The sequence below is a fragment of the Crinia signifera genome, chromosome 6 (assembly GCF_055691185.1).
Source record: "Crinia signifera chromosome 6, ASM5569118v1, whole genome shotgun sequence".
Lineage (NCBI taxonomy): Eukaryota > Metazoa > Chordata > Amphibia > Anura > Myobatrachidae > Crinia > Crinia signifera.
This window is the reverse complement of record NC_139222.1, coordinates 47,006,495-47,031,380: the sequence shown is the minus strand read 5'-3', so window position 1 is coordinate 47,031,380 and position 24,886 is coordinate 47,006,495. Positions and strand designations below refer to the sequence as shown.

At 46.2% G+C, this 24,886-nt stretch overlaps 1 protein-coding gene across 7 annotated transcripts in view; it reads right to left on the bottom strand.

Moving 5' to 3' along the window:
• CTNND1 (catenin delta 1) overlaps window positions 1-24,443 on the bottom strand; it is a 101,811-nt gene extending 77,368 nt beyond the window's left edge. For 4 of the 7 annotated variants that reach the window (XR_014444367.1, XM_083146113.1, XM_083146114.1 and 1 more), the window contains exon 1: window positions 24,269-24,442. The gene's annotated coding sequence lies outside the window, so the exon portion shown is untranslated. Of the gene's footprint in view, window positions 1-24,268 lie in introns of all 7 variants that reach the window. The other 3 variants (XM_083146115.1, XM_083146116.1, XM_083146118.1) reach the window with 2 other exon arrangements.
• Window positions 24,444-24,886: the final 443 nt, after the last annotated feature.

Genomic DNA, 24,886 nt, shown 5'->3' with positions numbered 1-24,886 from the left:
TGCATACTTGCTCAGCTGTAGCACCATGGAGCTCCTCCCAAGAGGTAGCAACCGATCTGGTGGTATGTGCGTTTATCCTGGCAGGTACAGGCCTACCAACCTTAGTATATGCAAAAGCAATAACTGATCTAAGCCACCTAGCAATTGTCTGTTGAAGCGGGCCAGCCTATTGTGTACAACACTAGCAAAGCATCAGTTTTGCGGAAATCCATAAAATCTGTCCACATAAATGCGCAAACCACATCCAATTTCCTTAATTTGTCCCTTTTCTTGGAACCCTCAGGGGGTTGAAATACAGATAGAACAATATCCTGGTTTAAATGGAAAGAAGAAACCTCTTTAGGCAAAAATTTAGGCACTATTCTCAGCACAGCCCTATCATGAAAAATCAGGAAAGGAGGCTTACAAGACAATGCTCCCAACTCTGAAACTCTCTCTGCAGAGGAAATAGCTAACAAAAAGACTAATTTCCAAGTTGGAAATTTTAGGTCAGCCGACCTTAACGGTTCAAAGTCACTCTTTTTGAAAGAAAACAGATAAGGCTGAATTATGAACCTCAAGAGACTGAAGACTTAGGTGCCCACACACTAGAACGATTTTTTGGCCGATTTCCGATAAATCGGCCAAGATATCGTCCGATGTTTACCTATAATCGGTCGCAAATCGGCCGATTTTGGTCCGATGCGCGCTCCCGTGGATCTTTTGCTAAATCTTCTGATCTTACGTGCTGCATGAAAGATCAGAAGATTTATCAAAAGATCTATAGGAATGCACATGGGAGCTTAAGAAAAATCTTTGGTAAAGATGTGCGTTTGCCTGAAATCTTTTGTCCAGGACAGGCAAAAGATTTGAAGGCTAATTTATGCGCACATCTTATGATCGCAGATCTTTCTAGTGTGTGGGCACCTTAAGTCCCAAAGAAAAACAGTCCTGTAGAAATTCAAGTAACTTAGTCAACTTGAATCTAGCAGTGTGAGCCTTCTGACGCTCACACCATCTAATATAAAGTCTTCCAGACTCTGTAATAATTAGCTGAAGACACCGACTTCCTAGCCTTAATCATAGTACTTATCACTGCCTCAGAATCCTATGTTCTTTAAAATGGCGGTTTCAATAGCCAGGCCATCAAAGTTAGTCAAGTTAAATCTTGATGGAAGAATGGACCTGGTCTTAGAAGGTCTGGTTGCAGAGGTAGACGCCACGATTCTGATAGCCTCCGAATGCTGGAATACCAAGACCTCCTCGGCCAATCTGACGCTATCATTATGACAGCAATCCTTTGGGATTTGATCCTCTTCAGTACCCTGGCAATCATTGGAAAAGGTGGAAAGATTTCTGTCCAAGGTACCGTCATCGCATCCACTGCTGACGCCAGTGGGTCCCTTGACCTGGAAAAGAATTCTGGCACCTGATGATTGAATCTGGATGCCAATAAATCCACCTCCGGGAGTCCCCAGCGAGCCACAATCTCCTGAAATACTTGTGGATTCAGCACCCATTCTCCTTCCAGAAGTTCCTCTCTGCTCAAGAAGTCTGCTTCCACATTCCAAACTCCTGGAATGAACACTGCCAACAAGGCAGGATTTATTCGGTTCTGCCCAAATCAGAATCAGTGACACCTCCCGCATCGCCATCCTGCTGCTTGTTCCCCCTTGATGATTTAAGTATGCCAGAGCCGTGGCATGTCCGACTGGATTCTTATAGGGAGACCCTTTAACCTGTTCTCCGCCTGGGATAAAGTCTTCCAGACTGCTTGAAGATCCAGTATATTGATAGGGAGAATTGACTCCTCTCTGGTCCACAGGCCCTGAAGCTTCAAGTCCAGAACTACAGCTCCTCAGCCTTTTAGACTGGCATCGGTGGTCACCACCAACCAATCACATTTCTGAAGAGATCAACCCCACTGAAGGGAGTCCACCACTTCAATGAGGACCTGGTTTCTGACGTCAGTTTTACTGACTCGATTTCTTGGTATTTGGGTTCCCCGACCAACAAGTCAATATGTTCCTCTAAAAAGTTAGAGAATGGAACCTGGCGTACTGGAGAGTCTCGAAGGTCGCCACCATCTTGCCTAGCAACTTCAGACAACTCCAAACTGATGGATCCGGTAACTCCAAGATCGATGTTACCAGTTGACAAATGTCCCTGGCTTTTGACTCCGGGAGAAAACACCCGATGTAGATCACTATTATTCCCTTTAATCTGAGAACAGCCGCCATCACGGACATGATCTTTTTGAATACCCTCGAGCCGTTGCCAGTCCAAAATGTAGAGCCTGAAACTGAACGACTTTAAATTCAGAATGGGTCTGAAAGATCCGTCTGGCTTGGGTACTAAAAAGAGAATCAAAGAAAATCCCTTCTTTCTCTCCTTCTGTGGTACCGGGGACCACCACTCCTTTTCCTTGGAGACTGGGCTGCCCCTAAAAGAGCAGTTCTGAGCCGTGACTCTTTTGGTAGTGGTGTGGGTAAGAACCTTTTTGGTGGTAAGCTTCTGAAGTGAATTTTGTACCCTTGAGAAACTATGTCCAGGACCCAAGCATCATGTTCCCAGAGATTAACATGCTCCTCAGGCCTAGGGTAAAGACTTAAAAACCTTTTAGGCATCTGGAGTCTTTTATCGGGCGTTTTCTAAGCCCCTTCAACAGGTTCTGTAAACCTTCATCAGATGGAAAAGTAACAGCCTCCCTGCGCTGCCTTTTCAACACCCCTTTAAAAAGGAGTTTTGTCCTCATCAGACAAGCTTAAAGCTTGTTTCACCGCAAATATTAAGTCCTCCACTCCGGGGACCGATACATCATCAATATCGTCACCCTTCTCACAGGGCATATCATTGCCGCAATCCCCCCCCCTCACCCGAATCCACTGGTACAGGAGGAAATTAATAAGACTGTTTAGGTCGGAGTCCTTTCAGAATCATTGTCATATTTATCAAGAAGTGCATTAAATCTGTTGATACCTTTTGCTGTATCCTGCATTACCTGCAGCGACCCTGGCTCTGTTTGTGTTAAAGGCAAGGAGCCAGAAGAATGTTGGGAGGATTAACTGAAGGATAAAAAAGGGGCAGATTAGATGGGCCAAATAGTTCTTATCTGCCGTCAAATTCTATGTTTCTATGACATGGGTCTAGGAGAAGAAACCAATAAATCCCTCTGTTTGTCCAACAACTGCACTGTCAGTAACCAGCCTGCCTAAGGCACTGGCCCACGCAGGCTCCATCTGCTCTACCCTCTGAGTTACATTACCATTGGGTCTCACAGCTGCGCAAGCAGAGCACAAATCCCCTTGAGTCATCTGTTCAGGGGTAATTTGCAGTGCACAAACACTGCACGCGCTCAGTGTGTAAAGGGCTCCCTCCCCCAAAGCTACAGACTGCTGCAGTCATGATAAAAGGTCATACAGTGCAAAATGACAGGCGTATAGTACTGAGACAATATATTGCAGCACTTATCTTGTCTGTATGCTCCGGATGCTTCCTCCAGACTGCAGGGGGTAGTGATGCCCAGGAGAATCAATCACTCAGCCAGAAACAGCGTTTCAGCTCCGCAGCCAGTGTCTCCCAAAACGGCGCCAAGCAGAGTGAGGGAAAAAGACTATCTGTGGTTTTATACCCCCCGTAGCCGCTCCCATCTGCCGATTCTCCTATTCCTAGTGTCTCCCCTCTGAATGGGGACTACTTGGATTTGCCCGCAGGCCCTGTAACAAGCTGCTATCTTTTTCAAAAAAGCACTCGGTTTGTAAGCCCCTTGTAAAATGGCCGCCGCAATAACGGAAAGACTCTGGAGCATCCAGAAGCACTGCCTCTCCGGAGGCACATTTTTCTAAACTGACTATTGGAGGGAGATAGAGGGGAGGAGCCAGTGCACCCACACTGAAAGTTTTAGTGTGCCTGCCTCTCCTGCAGAGGATCTCTATCCCATAGTATTCAACCCAGTATCCCACTGGACGGTAGAGAAATATTAGGGGGCAAAATAAGGAACTGTCAAACACCCTTTTTTCTACTAGAAAGGAATCTAGGACGTGAGGGCACGAATTTAGATTAGAAGAAAAAAAGATTTTGTTCATCTAGAAGAAAAAATTTTACAGTCAGAGCAGTCAAACTTTATAACTCTCTTCCTGGAGAAGTGGTGTTGGCAGACACTATAAATACGTTTAAAATAAAGGTTGGATAAACATTTATTGGTTAAAAACATCCATGGGTACGAATAAGTAACATAATCGGTCTTTAAAATATCAGAACATACTATACAACAAGGGATAAGCTACTATAAACATAGGTTGGACGCAAGTCTTTATTCAGCCTCACCTACTATGTAACTATATTTGCAGGAAAAAAGAGGCAATTTGGATGCCTTTGCACAAACTGGTTTTAACTAAAAAACACAAGAAGTGCACATACATAGTTAATAATCGACTGCACAAGGAACAGCCTACGAACAAAAGCAGGAAACCATCTGTGACTGTTTCTCTATCCTATAACTTTGTAACCCGAACATAGTAATAGTAAGACTAGAGCCAACTTACAGAACAGGACATACAGTAGCTGCAGTATAACTTCGTCCTAGATATCTAAAAATCCCTCTTCATCCGCTCTCACACAACTATAGTAGTCCAAAACAGTGGCTTGGGGTTAGGACTAATCAGACAGCTGTGTAATTACAAGTGTCAGTAAAAGTAATCTCCATCAGCTAAACTCCTAAGCACAAAGTTCTTGCAAGCAGTATGGACAGTTTACTGGAGCAATCCATGTGATCAGGACCTGGTGGTGCACCAATGCAATGTACATATCTATAAATACATAAAAAAAAAAAACGAACATTTGACTCGACTAGAACATCTACTTTTCTTACAGCTATAACATGTGTGCCGTGAAAGTGGGCCATGACATCATGCACCCAAGGTGAATACACACTGGGTATTTTTGTCAAGCGTGTATGCACAGAGACTATGGCGAAACATGCTGGGCTAAAAACCGCTCCATGCATACATACTGGATGATTTTGTCAGTCCTATCGATTTTACGCAGGGAGTGGACGATTTTCCATAGCAGGATGAGTGGCAGGCAAAGATGTGGGAGTGTACATCAGTGATTGCTGCCGGGCCATACATACTGGGTGGCTTTTGTGCTGAAAGCAGCTCAAAAGGCCAAACTGAGCTGCTTTCAGCTCAAAAATCACCCAGTGATCCTTAATGGGCTATTAGGGAGTACATTGTGGTCAGGTTGCACGCAAAGGAAAAAGCTTACTATACACAGCAGCTATGGGGTATTGAATGATTTAGAGCAGGCAAGTCCAACGTTGGCCCTCCAGATGTTGTGAAACTACACATCCCAACATGCTTTGCAATAGTTTTAGCATACTCTAATAGCAAAATTGGCAAAGCATGCTGGGATGTGTGGTTTCACAACATCTGAAAGGCCAACGTTGGACATGCCTGATTTAGAGCTAAGTGTGCTGATACTACCCTTTAATTATAAGGGGGGTATTCAATGTCAGGGGTACGGCTGTCGAGCAAGCTCGACAGCCGTGCCAACGTCCCGTTCTCGCTTTGCTCAACTTGAGCTCGGCGGTCGGGATTTAATGTCCTGTCCGCCGAGAAAGGGGAATGGCCGCGAGTGGAGGGCGGAAATAGACAAGCTCCAGCCGGGAGCTCGCCTATTTCCGGCTTTCCTCGGCAGCTTGTGATGTAGGGCTCGTTCTGCCGAGAACCCCTGTTCAATGCTGTCGGGGAAGACAGCATTGAATAGGGCCCCGTAGCCATCTCCCCCGTCGGGAGATGGCTGCAGGAGAACGACAATCATTGAATACCTGTCTCTACAAGGTTTCTAAAGCACCTAGCATAGTACATAATCAATGGAGCAAAAAAAAGAAAAACAACAACTTTCAGTACAAGTCAATGCAGGACAAATACATGGTATATAAGCTTTGCTGTATCATTACAATGAAATAAGCATCCGAGTGGCAAAAAAAAAAAAAAAAAAAACACAGGTTAATGTGCCACTTACAGTAGGTAGTACAGAGATAGTGTAAGTAAAGGCCCATATACATTGGTCAGTTTTGCACTTAAAAGTAGCTCACTTTGTGTTTTTTTTAACTACTTTCAGCTCAAAATTCACCAGTTTGTATGGCCCTGCGATGAGCCCTGATGCGCACTCCCGCACAATATTTTTTGATATAGTAAGAGACTATGGAAAGTGTTTCACTTGGCTGGTAAAACAGCACAATGCACATTGGCCAGCGATGATGCCGGAGTACGCATCAGGGCTTATTGCCAGCCAACGTGCATTGTGCGGTTTTACCAGCCAAGTGAAACACTATATCAAAAAATATTGTTAAGTGCTTCTCCCTTGAAAGAAGCTGGAAAAAGCTGTCCTTGGAGTGACAGCAAAACGCATTTGGTGCTTTTTCAGGGACCTGTCAGACCTACCATCTTCCTGCTTATTTATCTGGACTTGCATTTTACCCCCCTCAAAATGGGATATTTATCTTCCAAGCACAAATTGCACTTTTGAGAGCTTACATCACTTTAAGGCCCATACACACTCATTTTGGCTGTTTTGAGCGATTTTCAGCTGAAAATCGCCTAGTGTGTATGGACCACAGATGACAGAATAACGATGATGCGCGCTCCCGCATCATCGTTAACGAGGTCCCCCCGTCGGCTGGTTTTACCAGCATGTCTAGTGATGATGGCTGGTTTCTCAGCCATCATTGCTGAGTGTGTACGCATGGCCGCCGGGCTGAAAGATGATACACTTTCAGCCCGAGTGACCGTCCCGCCCTGTTCCCCTGCCCGAGTCCTGCCCCGCAGTGTGCGCTATGCGCTTTAGCCTGGCTGGGCTTCCCCTGCTCCGTATTAACACTGAACAGAGCAGGGAGAAGAGGCTGCACGCTCCGTCCGCCCCGCCCCCCTGCTTCCTCGCCCCGCAGTCTCCCCGTCCCTGTGCTCTCTCCTTTCCCTCTCCCTCCCCCTGCTCCGCTTTGTGACACTGACTGCGTCGCATGGAGCAGGGAGGAGAAGAGTCTGCAGCACACACGAGCAATGTAATTGTAATTGTCCACCCCGTCTGTTAACCCCGCCCTCTCGCCCGCCTGCTGGCCCGCCCCCCTACTACTCAGTCAAAGTGATTAGCCACTGCCACCAATGTAACTGGTGACTGTAGTGCCCACAATGTATATACATTGCTGGTACAGGCCAGCAATGTATATAGTTGCACCACTACCACCAATGTATATTTATTAAAGTACCACTGCCCACCAATGTTTTATAATAGGCAGTAACATATACATTGCTGTGTCCACAGCAATGTATATGTTACCCCAGACATTGCCCACCAATCTATATTTTGTAATGGCAGTAATGTATAGATTGCTGGCGCAGGCCAGCAATGTATGTTACCGCCTACACTGTCCAGTGCCCACCAATGTATATTATGCTATGGCAGTAATGTATACATTGCTGGTGCAGGTCAGCAATGTATACGTTACCGCCGACACTGCCCACCAATGTATATTTTGTAATGGCGGTACCGTATACATTGCTGGTGCAGGCCAGCAAGTTATAAGTCGCCACTGCCCACCAATGTATATATAAAAACCGGTAAAGTATGTACATTGCTGCCACAGTCCAGCAAGGTATATACACATTACCAGCTTTTTCCTATAAAATGTATACATTTCTTGCCTGTGCGATTAAAGGCCCATACAAACTGGGCGACTGAGCTGAAAATCGCTCAAAACAACTAGTTTGAGCGGCTTTCAGCTCAAAGCCGCCCAAGTGTGTATGGTCCGGCATTATCACCGGGAAAGCCGCTCATCTGCTGGTAATACCAGCAGATGAGCAGCGTTGAGGACGGCTTTGCATAGCTCTGCGCTATGCAACGCCATCCTCTCCCCTCCGTCGGCGCCAGGCAGGGGGAAAGTCGCTCAGTGTGTATGCACTGAGCGGCTTTCCCCGCAGCGATGAACGCAATCAACGCTGTCCATACACGCTGGGCATAGTCGCCCAGTGTCTATGGACCTTAAGGGGAAAATCATTATATGAAAACACAGCCGTGCAGATATGTGGGATTTCACCCTGGGTGGGGCGGAGTTTACCTGATTGCTGGGCTCTGAATATATGCAGCCCAGCGATCAGTTCTGAATCAGGCTATAAGAGCAGACATGCACTGAATAAAACCCTGCGCCCACCCTTGGTATTCAAACCCAGCCCATTATGTAAATCGCCTTTTATATGAAAGATTTTCAGCAAAGTCTTTCGCCTCCTGAAAATCTCTCGCTCTTTGGGAAAATAGCTCAGTGTGTACGCACTACTTTGGTGACAGGTATATCTATCAAAGATTTTGGCAAAGTCTTGTGAAATTAAAATCTCTAAGTGTGTATGGGCCTTTAGTCCTCACGGACTGGGACGCCTCCAGAGAACCCTATGGAGATTATAAATTGGAGCACCATTTCCTAAACAAGCACAGCCGCACTTTAGAGAGGATCCCCAAAGCCACTTTAGTCCTCCCAAAGGGACTGGGACACCTCCAGCAGCAAACTGGGAATACAAAAATTGGACTCCACACATCTTCCTTCTCCAATTGTGCCAGGACTTTCAATGACAAGAGCAGGTTATATTTTATATCTCATAGTCTCATGGCAGGTCAACATGCTATACCCTTTTTTTTATTAATATTGCCATACAATATATTTTTACTATTAATTATTATGTACTTTTATCAATAAATCTGTTTTGTAATACAATTTGATTGCAACATTAAAAGAGCGCTGCATACCTTCTTCTTTTTCTTCTCCCTTGAACGTAAAACCATTAAATCTGTGCAAAAGCCATTATTTTTAAATGCTATATTACAGGTTTAATTATTTTTGGGGATGAACAGAAAAAAAAATAATGAACTTCAGTAAGGTATGAATTTATGAATAACATGCAAACGTTTAGCCACCATCAAATTGCATTATGAAAATAAAACCTCAACAATCATCACTGCAGGGTACAAAAGTTAATCACAAAATAAATAAAAAGTCTGCTGGGTTACTAGATAAAGGTTTAACTCCTTCCCATGTGTAAAAACATTTAGGGTGACATTCTATGGATTGTCATAAATGCGCATTTTTTTTTTTATCGCACCACTTCGCCCTTTTTAAAATCGCAAGATTGGGCCGTTTTTCGCATATTTAATGAAATGCGAACAACGGGCCAAATAGTGCGAATAGATGCGAGGTGGTGCGATGTCTTTAGTCCTGAAAATGTGCGATTTTCATGTCTGAAAATCGCACGTTTGCAGGAATGCGCAAATTAAAATAAAAAAAAAATGAGCGCGGAGTCCCCCGCCCGAGCATAACCAGCCCCGGGCTCATTGAGCCGGTGCTGGTGACATAAAATCAGGGTCCCCGACAAATAGGAGTCCCCTTGATTTAATGAAACCAGCACCAGGCTCAAGGTCCGGCGCTGGTTCCCAAAATACGGGGGACAAAATGACTAGGGTCCCCCGTATTTTAAGAACCAGCACCAGACCCAACCAGCCAGCAGGGTAATGCCACAGCCGGGGGACACTTATTATATAAGGTCCCGCGGCCAAAGCATTAACCCCCTGGCTGGTCAGCAGGGGTCCTGGGGAAGTGGGGACCCCCCCCCCAAAGAAGGGGTCCCCCCCCTCCAGGACTTACCAGCCCATGCTGAAAGTCCGGGGCTGTCCCCGATGCCCCTGGGCGGTGGGCATCGGGCTGATGTAAAGTGTAAAAAAAAAAAAAAGAATATAAACTCTTGTTTTCTACTGTAGAACTATGAGTCCCAGCAAGCCTACCCCGCATGCTGGGACTTGGAGAACCACAAGTCCCAGCATGCGGGGCATTAAAGGGCCCGCTAGTTCTACAGTACAAAAAATAGTTAGATAAAACACACTGACACCCTGAAAAATAAAAGTTTAATACACACATAACACACACACTGATACTTACCTACCTTGAGCCCGTAGGTCGGTCCCTGGATCCTAGCTCAGAGACCCGCCTAGCCGAGGCTAAGGCTAATAAGACAACCGTCTTCCATGTAAGATGTTTCAAATCTATTTCCTCCAGTGGTTCGAACCAGGAGTATCGCAGGAACGCAAGAAGCGACCCGCCAATAGATTTGGCGAATCTAGCCACCACTGCAGGGAGCGTTTGGTCGTTGCAGACAGGCAAATCCTTCTGTGCATCTGGCGGGGGGATCCTGACCACTTCGTGAGGATATCCAGCTGAAAGGTCCTGGAGTGGAACCTGGCGTACTGGATGGCTTTGAATGAGTCCACCATCTTGCCCAGGAGCCTGAGGCAGAGGTGCACCGAGACCCAAGGGCTTAATAGGACCTCCCTTACCAATTCCTGTAAGTCTGACGCCTTTTCGGCCGGCAGGAACACTTTCTGCTCTATTGTGTCCAGAGTCATACCCAGGAACACCATTCTGCGGCTCGGGAGCAGCGAGGATTTTGGAATGTTTAAAATCCACCCGTGGTCTCTCAACACCTACATAGTCAGGTCTAAAGCACTCACCAGGGCTTCCTCCGATCCTGCCTTTATCAGCAGGTCATCCAGGTAGGGTATGACATTTACCCGCTGGAGCCTGAGAAGGACCATTATTTCTGCCATGAGCTTGGTAAAGACGCGCGGGGCAGTTGATAGCCCGAAGGGCAGCGCCTGAAATTGATAATGGCAATCTCCCACTGCAAATCTTAGAAAGACTTGATGGGGAGGCCAAATTGGGACGTGTAAATAGGCATCTTTGACGTCAACAGAGGCCAGAAATTCCCCTTTTTCCAGGGAGGCAATCACCGACCTGAGCGACTCCATTTTGAATTTGAACACCTGCAGGAAGGGGTTCAGCAATTTCAGATTCAAAATGGGCCTCACTAAGCCGTCCGGCTTGGGGACAAGCAACAGGTTTGAATAGTAACCCTGGCCTTGCTCCTGTTTTGGTACAGGTATGATCACCCTGGACAGGAGGAGCTTGTGGATTGCTCCCTGAAGAAGCAACTGATCCTCCACTGAGGCTGGGAGGGCCGACATGAAGTAGCGTCGAGGAGGAGGCCGGGCAAACTCCAGCCTGTAACCTAGCGAAATAAGACTTCTGGCCCAGGGATCTAGGCACGAGGCGTCCCACACCTTGCTGAAGTGTAGCAGCCGGGCCCCCACCTCGAGACTGTCCCGTGGTGGTTGCACCCAGTCATGCTGCCGGCTTGAAAGCGGCAGGGACGGTGGAACGGTCCTGATTTGAGGAGTTAGGCTTCCTGAACTTCCCTCTAGTGCCTCTGCTGGCATTAGAGGCGGCTCTGGCCTTAGGGTGGAACTTGGACCCACGAAAAGACTGCTGGGAGGGTCCTGTGAAGGGGCGTTTTGCCAGAGTGGGTGCTGATGGGAGGAAAGTGGATTTCCCTGCCGTAGCCTTAGAAATCCAGTCGTCCAGCTCACTACCAAAGAGCCTCTCCCTGTGAAAGATATGCCTTCCACACGCTTTTTGGAATCCACATCAGCCACCCACTGGCGCAACTACAAGGCCCGCCTAGCCGACACGGCCATTGCAGAATTCCGCGCATTTATAGCGCCCAATTCCTTCTGTGCCTCACAAAGCACCCGTGCCGTGTCCTGAATGCGACGCAGGTTTTCACCTATCTGAGCCACGGTCATGTTCCCCAACAAACCCTCTTGGATCTGCGTGGACCAAGTATAAATGGCCCACTGGCCGTGAACATGGACTTAAGTGTCGCTTCCAGTCTCCTGTCTGCACCATCCTTGAGGGTAGATACCCCAGGAACTGATAACAGCACCTTCTTTGAAAGGCGGGAAACTGAGGAATCCACCACTGGCGGTTCCTCCCACTTCTTCCTACCAACAGGATCAAAGTATATGTATTTGTGAACCTCTTTGACAGCTGGAACCTCTTTTCAGGATTCTGCCAAGCACTCTTAAAAGGTACGGTACTCTTTACCTAGCACGGCGCCCATCGCGGCCATCGCATGCACTAAAAAACGGGTGCGACGCGATGGCCGCGATTTCCCATAGGGAACAATGTTAAAAGTGTCAATGGACGCGATTTTAGTGTTCAATGCCTCAATGCCCGCGATTTTTACGCGAGGGGCGGCGGTACGCGTCCTACGACCTTTTCATACCCCCACTATCCACGTCGGTGTGGAGTTGAGAATAGAAGCGTGGCGAGCGCAGCGAGCCTCGCGTGGGGATGCGGATACCTTCACAGGTATCCGCGGGGCTCGCCACGTTTCGGGCTCGGTGGCTCGCCACACTATTCTATTCTCAACTCCACGCCGACGTGGATAGTGGGGGTATGAAAAGGTCGGAGGACGCGAACTGCCGCCCCTCGCGGGCGCGCTGCGCTCGCCACGCTTCGGGTTCACGTTGATCGTGGGGTGGCGTTAACAATTGTGGGGGCCATTTCAGACTTCAGGGGGACTATTAGGGCTCTGTGGCCCATTTAACATTGTTTCCTATGGAAAAATCGCGGGCATTGAGGTATTGAACACAAAAATCGCGTCCATTGACACTTTTAACATTGATCCCTATGGGAAATCGCGGGCATCGCGTCGCACCCGTTTTTTTTAGTGCATGCGATGGCCGCGATTTTTTACCCCCGATGACCGCGATGGACATCGTGGGCGCCGTTCTAGGTAAAGAGTACCAAAAGGTACTTTCTAATTCAGCCTGTTCTGGGAATTAGACTGGCTGTTTTCTCTGAGTCATGAAGAAGGAATCTCCCTCAGAGGGTTCCTCCATAGGGAGCTCTAACACTTCCCCCTAATGGCCTTAATTAAAGCCTCAGAACCATGACCTAAAGACTGCTCTTGAACAGCATCCTGATCATCAGCCCCATCTCCCACATCAAGGATGTCATCATCATCAGAGTCCGGGGCCACTGCAGTAGCAGGCCGCTTTGGGGGCTGAGCAGGGGGAGGGGTGAGAATATCAACCCTGGCAGACAACATGGCTAATTCCCTTTGCACCCTCTGCGTCTGCTGTGTATTTGCAGAAAGCTGGGAAGCAACAGAGTCTTTATGCTGCTGGCCCAGGCAGGCTCTGTATTATCAGCCTGTGACCCATCCACAAGTTGTGGGGGTACCCCACTGACCTGAGTGGCTACACCACTGGGATGTGGCATCATACACGGTTCACAGGTAACCTGTGACTGTGAAGCTGGAATGAACTTTGTGCTGCACACCATGCATGTTAACTTTTTAACCATGATGAAATAACAGGACACCCCCAGCAGCACTCACACGCACACTCAACACCCACACTTGATGTGCTGTAACTCTACATAGTATAAGTGTAATACGCCTCTGTATTAGAGACTATGGCGTTGTGTACAAGTGGATAACTAGCCAGTGGGTTAGACTCAGAGCAATATGAGGAGACCAGTACACCCCAAACCTTAACTCACGGATTAGAGTGAGCTGGTAACGCACAAACACACAGTGATATGTCTACACAGTGTACTATAACACAGCTAAGCAACGATGCTGCGCTGTTATAACTTGCTGTCTCTGCCGCTGCTGCAAAGGATCAAATCCACCACGCCGCTGAGGAGCTGTAATGGCGACCTCTGGATGCGTGAAGAAGCAGGAAGCAGAGACAGAGCGCGCCCAGCAGAGCCTGGTCCCGCTCTGAGCGAAGCCCCGCCCCCTTTACACGGAGCTGGCGCTTCCAGTATATTTATACTGGCATAAGAAGCGTTTTACATATGAAATGTTTTTAAAACGTTCTGGGCATCCCTGGTGGTCTAGCGGCATCACCCTAGGCCAGTGTGATAGTGGGGTGTCGCGCGGTCCCTGCGAGAGGGCCGCCGCCATCTTGCCGCACGGAGCGGTTTGGGATGTCCCCTTATGGGACCCCCAACCTGTACTCACCACTGACCTCTTCGGACCAGTCAGGGGGTGTGCGGCAGCTGGGAGGCCTGCTCGCTACAGCGCAATGCTGTGCGGTGACAGGCCTCACTCAGGACCGACTGTCCTGCAGCAGGGTCAGCTCTGCACCTGAAGAGGCCGGGGACTGACCCTTCCCCTGACACCCTCGAAGTAGGACAGCTGCCTGGTCAAAGCAGCGCCCCAAAATAACAAACTAAATAAAATTTGAAGAAAAAATCTGGAGCATCCAGAAAGCACTGCCTCTCCTGAGGCACATTTTTCTAAACTGACTAGTGGAGGGAGATAGAGGGGAGGAGCCAGTGCACCCACACTGAAAGCTTTAATGTGCCCGTCTCTCCTGCGGAGGATCTCTATCCCCATAGTATAACCCAGTATCCCATTGGACGGTAGAGAAAAGGAGTTAAACCCATTTGATTTGCCAAATTTACCCAAAAAATTGTTTGTGTCCATTTTCCAGCATATGGAAGTGAATTATTACTTTTCACTCTAGGCGGGTTTAGCAGGGCACCACACCCTGTTTAGCCAAAGCAGCCAGGCACGTGGGTCCCCACCACATCATAAATAGATACCATGCGCATAGCATCTATTCACTATGCCAAGGGCGCTTGGGAGAAGCACAGCACCTCCGTAGGTACAGACCACACCCACATTATGTTGACGACCCTAGGCTGCCCACATTAGTGACCCCGCACCCATCCACATTAGTGAAGTCAAGCTTCCCTCTTCACCCTAACCTGCGGTGATCCTGGAGGGATCACTAGATTATCATATGCTTCCATACATTACCAGATTTCTGTTCCCACCAGACATATTGGACAGAAATATATAGGTGTGTACCTTAGCTTTAGAGACCAGGCCATTCGACTCCTGTTGGAGATCAAGAGGAGCAATGGAAGTCATGTGTTTGGTTAGATGTATTCTACTTTATTACTTATTGTGAGCTTTGCCAACTACCCTTACTGTATTATGTAATTTTAGAAGTGCTTCTTTAGTAATTAAGATGAGTAGGTTGTTCATGTAACTAGTTTATCTGTATATCCTATGGTTAGGATAAAAAAAAAAATTCATGTGCACGTCTTTACATTTAAAGTCCTATAGATTTTAAGCTTGCAGCAGGGATCTCCATCCTCTATGTCCATCTTTTTTATCCAGTTTGTTCTTTGGCAGGTATTCAATGCCGGTGCGAGCGGTCGGCGAGGGGGTTAAACTGCGAGGATCACAGAAAACCAGTGATCCTCGCAGTTTAACCCCCGCGCCGGCCGCTCGCACTATGCAACGTTCCGGGGGAATCCTCGCCGTCACAGAACGGCAAGGATTCCCCTAAACTGCGAGAGCCGCGGTTAGTGCAGCAAACTCGCTGTATTTAGCCGCGAGTCTCACAGTTTTTGGAGGCACATACGCCAATTCTCCCTCGCTCAAAAAACGGAGCGAGGGGGAATTGGCGTATGAGGGGGGGGGGGGGGTCAGTTGAATACTGACATGGTGAGCGGTGGCTGCGAGCAAAAAGTCCTGCTCGCAGTCACCGCTCGCCCACGGCATTGAATATATGCCTTTGTGTTGTAAACATTTGTAAAGCACAACGGAATCTGCTGTGCTATAGAAGTAACTGTAAATAAATAAATACATTTAAGCTGATGGCACACTATCTAGTGAGTATCTAGCCAGTGGGATATTTAAGAAACCAGGTAAAAGATATACAGACTGAAGACCTCTATAACTGTGCGCCTAGGCTCCCTGGGGTGCCTCAGGTTGATGGTCCAGAACCAATTCAAATTTATGGCGAATGAAACAGGCAAAATCAGTGCTTGGGGCTTCCAATTCTAAAATATGTGGGGAAACAGAAGTGAATCATGTTCCTCGCCACATAACTGAACCTAAGGATGACATTTAAGCACAACTTATTTAATTATTATTATTATTTTTTTATTATTCTTGGTAAACTAGGGGTGCCCTGAAAAATATTCTGATACTCTAGGGTGCCGTGATTCAAAAAAAGTTTGGGAACCTCTGCTATAGTCATTCCCTTAAAATTAACTTCAGCTACGACCTGCTGTCTGTATATATTCAGAGTTATCGTTTGTTCATACGGTGAAAACTTCAACATCCCTGGTGTACTAGTGGACACTGCAAGCTGTGCTGTCATGGTCACAACCATATCCGAATACAATAAACATTCTTTACAGAATACATTGTCTATATATTTTAAATAATTTAGCCCAGCATAAACCCATAGTTTCATGCTCACCATATCAGTCAACCAATGGCTCAGCTCCAGTGCTAAAGACAGACAAGAGCCTGAAGTCAACAGAGGCGGGTCCTGAGAAGGTGCTTGCAGATGGTGTCCCACGACACCAACAAACTGGGGGTAAGCCCTGCACCAGGGAAAGCTGCTGGGCTGCCCCCAAGCTCCGTCCGTAAGGTGAATGGATCCCGCATGCAGGCATCCACTCACCTTCTCGGCTACGCTGCTGGGTGCATAGTACATCAGACAGCAGCGGAGGCTGTACGCACCGGATACAGTCACTAGGTCGACTCTATTTAAGTCAACATGCATTGGGTTAACCATTGAAGGTTGACAGGGCTTAGTTGGACACCTTAAATAGGTTAAAATGGCCAAGGTGAACAGGGTTGGAAGGATGACACAAGCATTAGGTCAACAACGGGAAGGTCAACCTGAGTTTTACAGGTTTTTATTAGTGGACAGGCAGTATTTCCTGCCCTACCATCCACTACAGTGAGGTGGGAACATAAAATGGTCTGCAGAGCGCAGCGAGGCACCGTGTCTGAAGCAAGGAGAGCGCAATAAGCCACTTCAACGGTGTCCAGGTCACCATTTGGGCCAAAAACCTAATTTAGACCTTTTGACTCCAACGCATGTAGACATAAATTTGATCGCCGCAACGACCCATACCTATATGCAGGACCTGTCCAACCTCAGGAAGCTGCGGTTGGGAGCTATGGGCTCTCCCATTGGTGTAAACGGTTCCCTGGTCAGGTGACCTGGGTTACTCGTTTACACTACCCCTGAACACTGGTCTAACCAAAAAAATTCTCGGTTTGAATTGCCAGGTAACAGAACCAGGATTTTCTTTTTTACCCCATTTACACCAAGCACTGACCCGGGTTGTTGCTTTGTTGTAAATAAATACAATTAATGAGAGATTGCATTGTGTTTGGGAATCACAGATCTGAGACGCTGTACAGCAGTTTGGTGTGTTTGATACTCGTCAAGACAACTGTTTGGAAAAAAATAAACATCCCCTAAAGCAGTGGTTCCCAAACTGTGCGCCGGGGCTCCCTGGGGTGCTGCAGTGCTGTGACAGGGGTGCCGCGGCCGGCCGGCCGCCCTACCATGCAGCTTTCAGCCGCATGTCTTTTATCCCTGCTGTGTGAGCAAGCCGGGCAGTGAGATAGCCGGGGAAAATGCAATGCAGACAGGATGTGCAAAATCACCTGGTGACAGGGGTGGGGGTTACCTGCCCAGGACAACTTTCTCAGTGTGTGGTAACCTGTCAGGGGTGGATTTAGGGGGAGGGAGCACCCGGAACCGTGACCCCCGCCCCCCGCACAAACCACGTAATTTCCGCACAAAGAAGCTGCCCCCAGCAAGCCATAATAAACAGGGAGCTGTGCAGCTGTGCAGCTGTGCCAGACAGTCCCCTCACGGTCTCCCCCTTCCCGGCTTTTACTACCACTATTGCTGGGGCTTGTGAATGCCCAGGCGCATTAATGAGCGGCTGTTGCGCTGCTATTCTGAGGACAACAACCTGCTGCTTCTAGGAGCAGCCGCATTGCACCAGCTACTCACAGGGATGGTTGACGGCCGGATCCGCAGCTGACAAGGGGACAGGTCTGTGGCTGCCTTAGGTAAATGCTCCTATTGCTTCAGGGAAGGAGGGGACTGGGACAGGAGAGCGGGGGGGGAAAGGGGGGTGGGGTGGTGTATCCAAAGGAACCCAGTCATACCTGTAAGGGGGGGGGGGTATAGAGAAATATGCACACAGTGATGCCTCTCTCTCTCTCTCCTCCATTTCTATCCATCTATCTCTCCGATCTCCATCTCGATCTCCTTTTCTTTCTCACGTACTCTCCATTTTTCTCTTTGTTCTCCATCTCTCTCTACCTACGCTCTCCATTTCTCTTTGTTCTCTATCTCTCTCCCTCCGTTCTCTCTATCTCTATCTCTCTGCATCTATCTCTCCAATCTTCATCTCCTTCTTTGTCTCCTGTACTCTCTTCATTTCTCTCTCTTTGTTCTCCATCTCTCCGCTCTCCATCTCTCTCCCTCCGCTCTCCATTTTTCTGTCTCTCTTTGTTCTCTATCTCTCTCTCTCCTTTTCTATCTCTCACCCTCCGTTCCCCATTTCTCCCTGTCCGCTCTCCATCTCTCACCCTCCGTTCTCCATTTTTCTCTTTCTGCTCTCCATCTCTCTCCTTTTTTCCCCTCTCTCTCTCTCTGTTCCCCATCTTTCTGCTCTCCATCTCTCTCTCGCTCATTTTCTGTCTCTCTTCCTCCGTTCTCCATCTTTCTGCTCTCCAACTCTTGCCCTCCATTCTACAATTATCTCTCTCTCCATCTGTCTCTCTACCTCCACCCTTCATTGGCAACTCCAGAAAGGTGGCTATAGTGCAGTCCAATATTCTGATTGAAAACTTAAGTTGCCCATACCCGGTGCGACAGGGTAGTGGGATGTGATGCATGCTCCCGTGCACATCCCATCGCACAGCTCAAAAAGTATGTGTTGCACATACTTTTTTTTAACTAGATCCCGATTGCATCACATGAAAATCGCAAGCAAATTGCATGCAACGCGATGGGGACCAAAAAGCATCCAATAATCGCACAATATATGGGTACCTTTAAACCAACAACCACTCTAAATACAGTCAGTAAGTTACGGCCGGCAATGTTTGGCAGTGTATGGAGTGGTACAGTAGTTGATGTAAAACTCCCAACTATCCTTTTTGCAAATAATAATAATTAATAAGTATTAAATACTAATCTCATTTTTACCCAACTACTGTACTGTTAAAAAAAAGGGACACTTTGGTTATTATTTTGGCTTAAGGGTGCCTTGAAAGAATCACAGCGACCCAAAGGGTGCCTTGAACTGAAAAAGTTTGGGAACCTCTGCCCTAAAGTATAAAATTATTCTGAATTTAAAGATTTGTGTCAGAACATTTGTATTCTTGATGGTGAAGTCACCTAAAAGCAACATAATGCTTACAGTTTTTTTTTTTTTAAAGTACATAACAAAAACACATAACACAGTACAGATTGAGTATCCCGTATCCGAATATCCGTTATCCGAATTATTCCGAAAACCATACTTTCCAGAACATGGAAAAAAAAATTTGTTTAGCTAAAAACTCACTGGGGACATTTGTAACAGCACTACTGAGGACATGATATGTAACTGGCACTATATATGTACAAGAAAATGATTGCTTGGCATTCAAATTCAATATCTGAGTACACAAATTTTGTTTCATGTTTTGAAACCTTGTTTTTTGAACAAATAAAATATATTTGTGTGTATTTTATGTGGTAATAAAATATATTTGTGTGTATTTTATGTGTTTATACAGCATAAATGCAAGATACTTCAAAATACATCATTGAAATATTAAAATATTCCAAAATACGGAATAATCCGTTATCCAAAATTCTCCTGGTCCCGAGCATTTTGGATATGGGATACTCAACCTGTATTTGCAAGACTTTAAAGCAGTACAGTAACTTTGGAACAAAATACTAATCAGAGATGGAATGCCCTAATTTAGTGTAGCAGCAACTGTTTTGTGGTTCAAATTAATATTCATGAGAATGTAGCCTATTAATTCACTAGTAACTTGTGAATGTAGGTCAGTCTTTGTGAGAATTGGCCATGCTGCCATTTGCAACTCTTTAGGTTCCACAATAACCAAGCGTACTGTCCTTGTTAAATAAACAAAACCAAAGACATATCAGCATTCCAGTTAAACAAATGGACCGAAATTCTGATTCTCTAATCTGCAGGTGGGTCTTCAATCTTCATAGTACAGAAGTAGCTTGTTGAAAACAAACACTAAACCTAGCATACACAGTACGTGAGTTTTAGTTCAAAAGTAGCTCACTTTTCTGCACTATTTTAAGCTCAAAATCTCCTAATGTGTATGTGCAGGAGACAATCGCTGATGCAATAAATAGAAATAAATAACTATTTCTCATTGCGCCTATACTTCATTCCAAAAGTAAGAAATCTCAAATTCACTGATTCAGACCAAAAAAATGTATCAGGATAGTCAAGTTTTAAAATCAAGCTGTAGATTCATGGACAGCAATGTTAGGATTTTTATTTTCTGCTGCCCATTACTGCAAGCTTACATCTCACACTTCCACAGTTGTTACAGAATATATTATTAGTTTGGGGGCTTTTTTGTTAGCACACCAACAAACATCAGGTAACAAATTTACAAGTGAAATTCACACATTTTCAATTAAAATAACACTGGGCATTACGGATGGTGTAATTGTTAGCATTACTCACAGCACTGAGGTCATGGGTTTGATTCCCACAATGGCTCTAACTGTGCGGAGTTTGTATATTCTCCCCGTACTTGCGTGGGTTTCCTCCGGGTACTCCGGTTTCCTCCCACAATCTAAAAATATACTGGTAGGCTAATTGGCTCCCAAACAAAATTAACCCTAGAGTGTGAGTGAGTGAGTGTGTGTGTGTGTGTGTGTGTGTGTGTACATGTGGTAGGGAATATAGATTGTAAGCTCCACTGGGGCAGGGATTGATGTTAATCTTCAACTATACTCTGTAAAGCGCTGCGGAATATGTATGCGCTATATAAGAAACTGTTAATAAATAAAGCGTGAGACACGAATACATTTTACTTATGTTTAACGTTTGTTCAAAAATGACTTGCTAAATATCTCCCGAACACTGTGATTACATCTACACCCATGAAGGAGGACCGTACCAATTCAACTACAAAAGTCTGACCCTGGACTAGCTAAACATGAGTCCGAGATCTATTAACACTTTACGTTTTCAAAGTTCGAAGATGGGTCTAACTCAGGGCTGGGCAACATCGGCCCTCCAGATGTTAATGAACGACACATCCCAGGATGCTTTGCATTAGTTTTGCTTTGTGGCCATGCTGAAACTGATGCAAGGCATGCTGGGATGTGTAGTTCATCAACATCTGGAGGGCCGGTGTTGCCCAGCCCTGGTCTAACTGGACAAGCCCTTAAGAAGTGTTCATTCTAGCACCCACCATCTTTGAAAACCCATGCAGTTCCTCTTCCCTGCCTAGGGTGTTGCTGTCTGCTGTAGTGCTTCTAGAACAGTGTGGTCTGTATATCAGCACTGATATGCAAACCAGACCTGTGCTAGAAACACCACAGCAGACAGTGACACCCCAGGCAGGGAAGAGGAACTGCATGGGTTTTCAAAGATGGTGGGTGCTAGAATGAACACTACTTAAGGGTGCTGTCATAAGGGCCCATGCTAATTATGTTTTCATGCATTGTGATTTTTTTGGGGGGGAAAGCTTGCGACTTTTTGAATTCAAACCAGGGCCTCAGAGTGCCACCAGGCTCCAGTAAAAAAAAAGGGGGGCAGTCAGTGGAAGGGGCATGGCCAAACCCCTGCGTAATCTTTTTTCTTTGTAGGGGTACAGGCTGTGTGCTGCAGCTGCCTCTCTCCCCTGTTCAGCTCACTGTACTGATCAGTGTGAGCTGGGGGGGCGGTGCTACTGCAACAGCCTCTGCAGCAGGGGAGGGGGGACACAGGACCCTCTATCACACCCGGACAAAAGAACCCCATCTCCCCTCTCAATGACACTGAATACAGCACAATAAACAGACTCCTTGGGTCAGGTTAAATCTACCAGGGCAGATTTGTCCTGCCCCATATATACTCACCACAGAAGGGGCAGCCGCTGCATTCTGCGGCTGCCCCCCATGGGTTGCTGCTGCCGGCTTCAGCTGTTTTCTGCGGCCGCTTGGAGAAGTTCAGGAGCGCTAGGGTGTTAACCGTTCCTCTGTTAGGGCATTCCTGTCTTTGGACACCCGAACGGTCAAGCGCGGCCGAACCTCCCCGAGTGGCGATGATCGGAAACAGAGAGGGGGGAGGTTGGGGGAAATAAGCAGCAGGGGGGATGGTGGTGCACCAGTGCTTCTCCGCAGGAGGCACCACTAGCGCACCCTTTCTTTAGCATGGCATGCCTGGAAATTTCTTGGGAGAGTCCGCTCCTGCAGCGCAGCCTGCAAAATTTCCAGCCATACCACCGAAGGGGTTAAAGGCCTAAAAGGGTCCATTGAATGAAAAACATTTTTGAGAATGCATAAACTTGCAATAAAGTCCGTCGAACTGGCATTAAGACTAGTAAAATCATAAACCCCCCATGTCAGACTTTCATTATGATGTGCTAAAGTACTGAAGCGCACAGCAAAATAAGTGCTGTTGCTTTAAGAAAGCTGTCAAACTACAGTTTGAAAAAGAAAATTGTTTCTCTAAATATTCTGACCTTCACAGGCTGTTAATGGAGCCAGATTCAGATAGTTATAATATATACATCTATATAGATATCAAATCTAAATCTATAGATATTTATCTAGTTATTGAAGCAATTATAAGATTAATGGCCTATAAAAAATAGCATATGTCACTGCAAGCATATTACAGAAATGTGCCATTAACATTCCTTAGAGTTTAGCCTAAACAATGCATCCAAACATTGGACAAAATGAAAGTGCAATGTGCCCTTTGGACTGAGAGTATTTGTGTGCCAATGGATTGACTAGACAGGAATGAGAATAAATTCCAAACTCTAGCCCCACACAATCAGGTTCAGCAGCCTGGAAAAGCAGAGTTTCTGCACATCAGGTGAGGTCATAGACAAAATATAGCCCAATAAAGTAATCAATACAACGTATAACTGACAGACTGCACAACAGTTCATATTAGTACTTGGTAACCAAGAAGAGGGTTTGATACCGCCATCTCATACCAGGATTCGTTCCCAGCAATTCTGTAGCCAATAACCACAGATGTATAACAGCAGCATGAAACATATCTGCAAATCATTCAACTTTAAGAAACCACAAATAAATATCTAAAATGTTTAAATTTATAGCGAACATATAAGAGGTGAAAAAAAAAATGAAGTACTAAAACAATTCACTCATGTAAAATGCCTTTCTTACATTTTCAGTGATTTGATATACTGATATGCAACTACTACCAAATAAGGTTAAAGTATGTATGTGTTTCCTTAGCCATGTAAGCAATAGGAGTTTCCTATAGGGCAGTTCTTTACTACAATTAGCAGGCAGTTCAAACCCCATGCAAAAGATAACAGCAAAATAATATTAAAAAAAGTTAATTTTCATATACACCTGCAGCATTTAAGATATTTTAGGATTGAACCCTCCCCCTTAAACATACATGCAGGAGCGTGTCCCAACTACTACACCTTAATTACACAGAAAGTAGCAGTTACTTTATGGAGGGATGGGGGAGGGAGTCACAAAAAAATTGACAGAAACTTCTTCCGCATACAAATAATTAATCCATGGTCTCAGATTAATAGGGGGCGGTTATTAAAAAATGTTCTGTACTAGTACATATCAAATATAGCATACAACAGTGAAATACAGCAATGCCTAATTAGATCTAATAATAGTGTTAATTGCATAAGTTTTCACATGGACACAATACAAATGCCTGGGGAGGTCCCAGTTTGAGAGTGACTGGGAATCACTAGGCTTAACGTAAATCAGGGACCTCTTCCCTTATGTGCCCTTCCTTCTTTTACGAAAGCCATCTCCATACTTCCTTCAATGGCATACTTCAGTATGGTCCGCTAATGCCAATATGGTTATGTACCCTGTACTTGCCCTATGATGTCTTCAAATTGAAGTCACCGGTTTCTTGTTTTTGTTTACGAACTGTAACTGGGCGCTGCAGATCCCTTGTGGCTCCATATAATAATACATAACTCCTCTCCCCAGTAGTGCTAAACCTGCCAAAGCAGAATGACCACACATCATTGTACCCTAGCCTTTCAAATAAGATACAACATATACACGTAGAACCCACCTCCGCAGCTGTAAACCTACATAGAAAGGAGGGTCACATTCAAATCCACATTGCACAGTGTGCGACACCCCGCATACAGTCTATAGAGAGTTAAACTCAGTGCTGAGTCCCATACACACGGCAGACAAGGGCCACAGGAGCCCCCCCAAAACAGCATTAACCCCACAGAGCACACCTGTGTACAGACACCTCCCCGCCGTCCCAGGTATAGGTACACACAGCCCCTCCAGCAGGGACACATTAACCAGGCGCTAACGGGATACGCACCGTGCAGTCCGGATCTCCCCGTAGAGGCCGCTGACGTCAAGGTGGGCGCAGTGACGTCACTCCCGATGGGTCTCAGTACCACAAAAGCGAATCCGACCGCTCGCAGCGAACCCGCCCTGCCAGGCCTGGCCCTGACGTCACCGCCTGCTGCTGGCCCCACAGCCAATCCCGGTGCTGAAAGAGAGAGAGTGAGGGGAGCGACCAATGGGGAGACGCATTATACAGGCTGGGGTTATGGGGAGGTGCCCGGGAGGGGTGTAGATATATATTTATATGTTACCATATATCCGAGAGTGCAGCAGGGAGTGGTAGATAAGCGGATAGAAGAGATTGCAGGGGCGTGGGGGAAACATGGAGGAGAAGGCAGTGACACCAATATGCTCATTACAATTACATGTTTATATGCACAGTATGTCTGCTTGCCCTGGTTACACCTTGCAGCAGGCTCGTGTATCGGAAGAAATATAATGATATCTGTGTACCTGTGTCTAATACCATATATATATATATATATATATATATATATATATATATATATATATATATATATATATATATATATAATAGATGTGCAGAGCGGAACATGAATTAAAAAAAAACCCACCAGGCTACTTACAT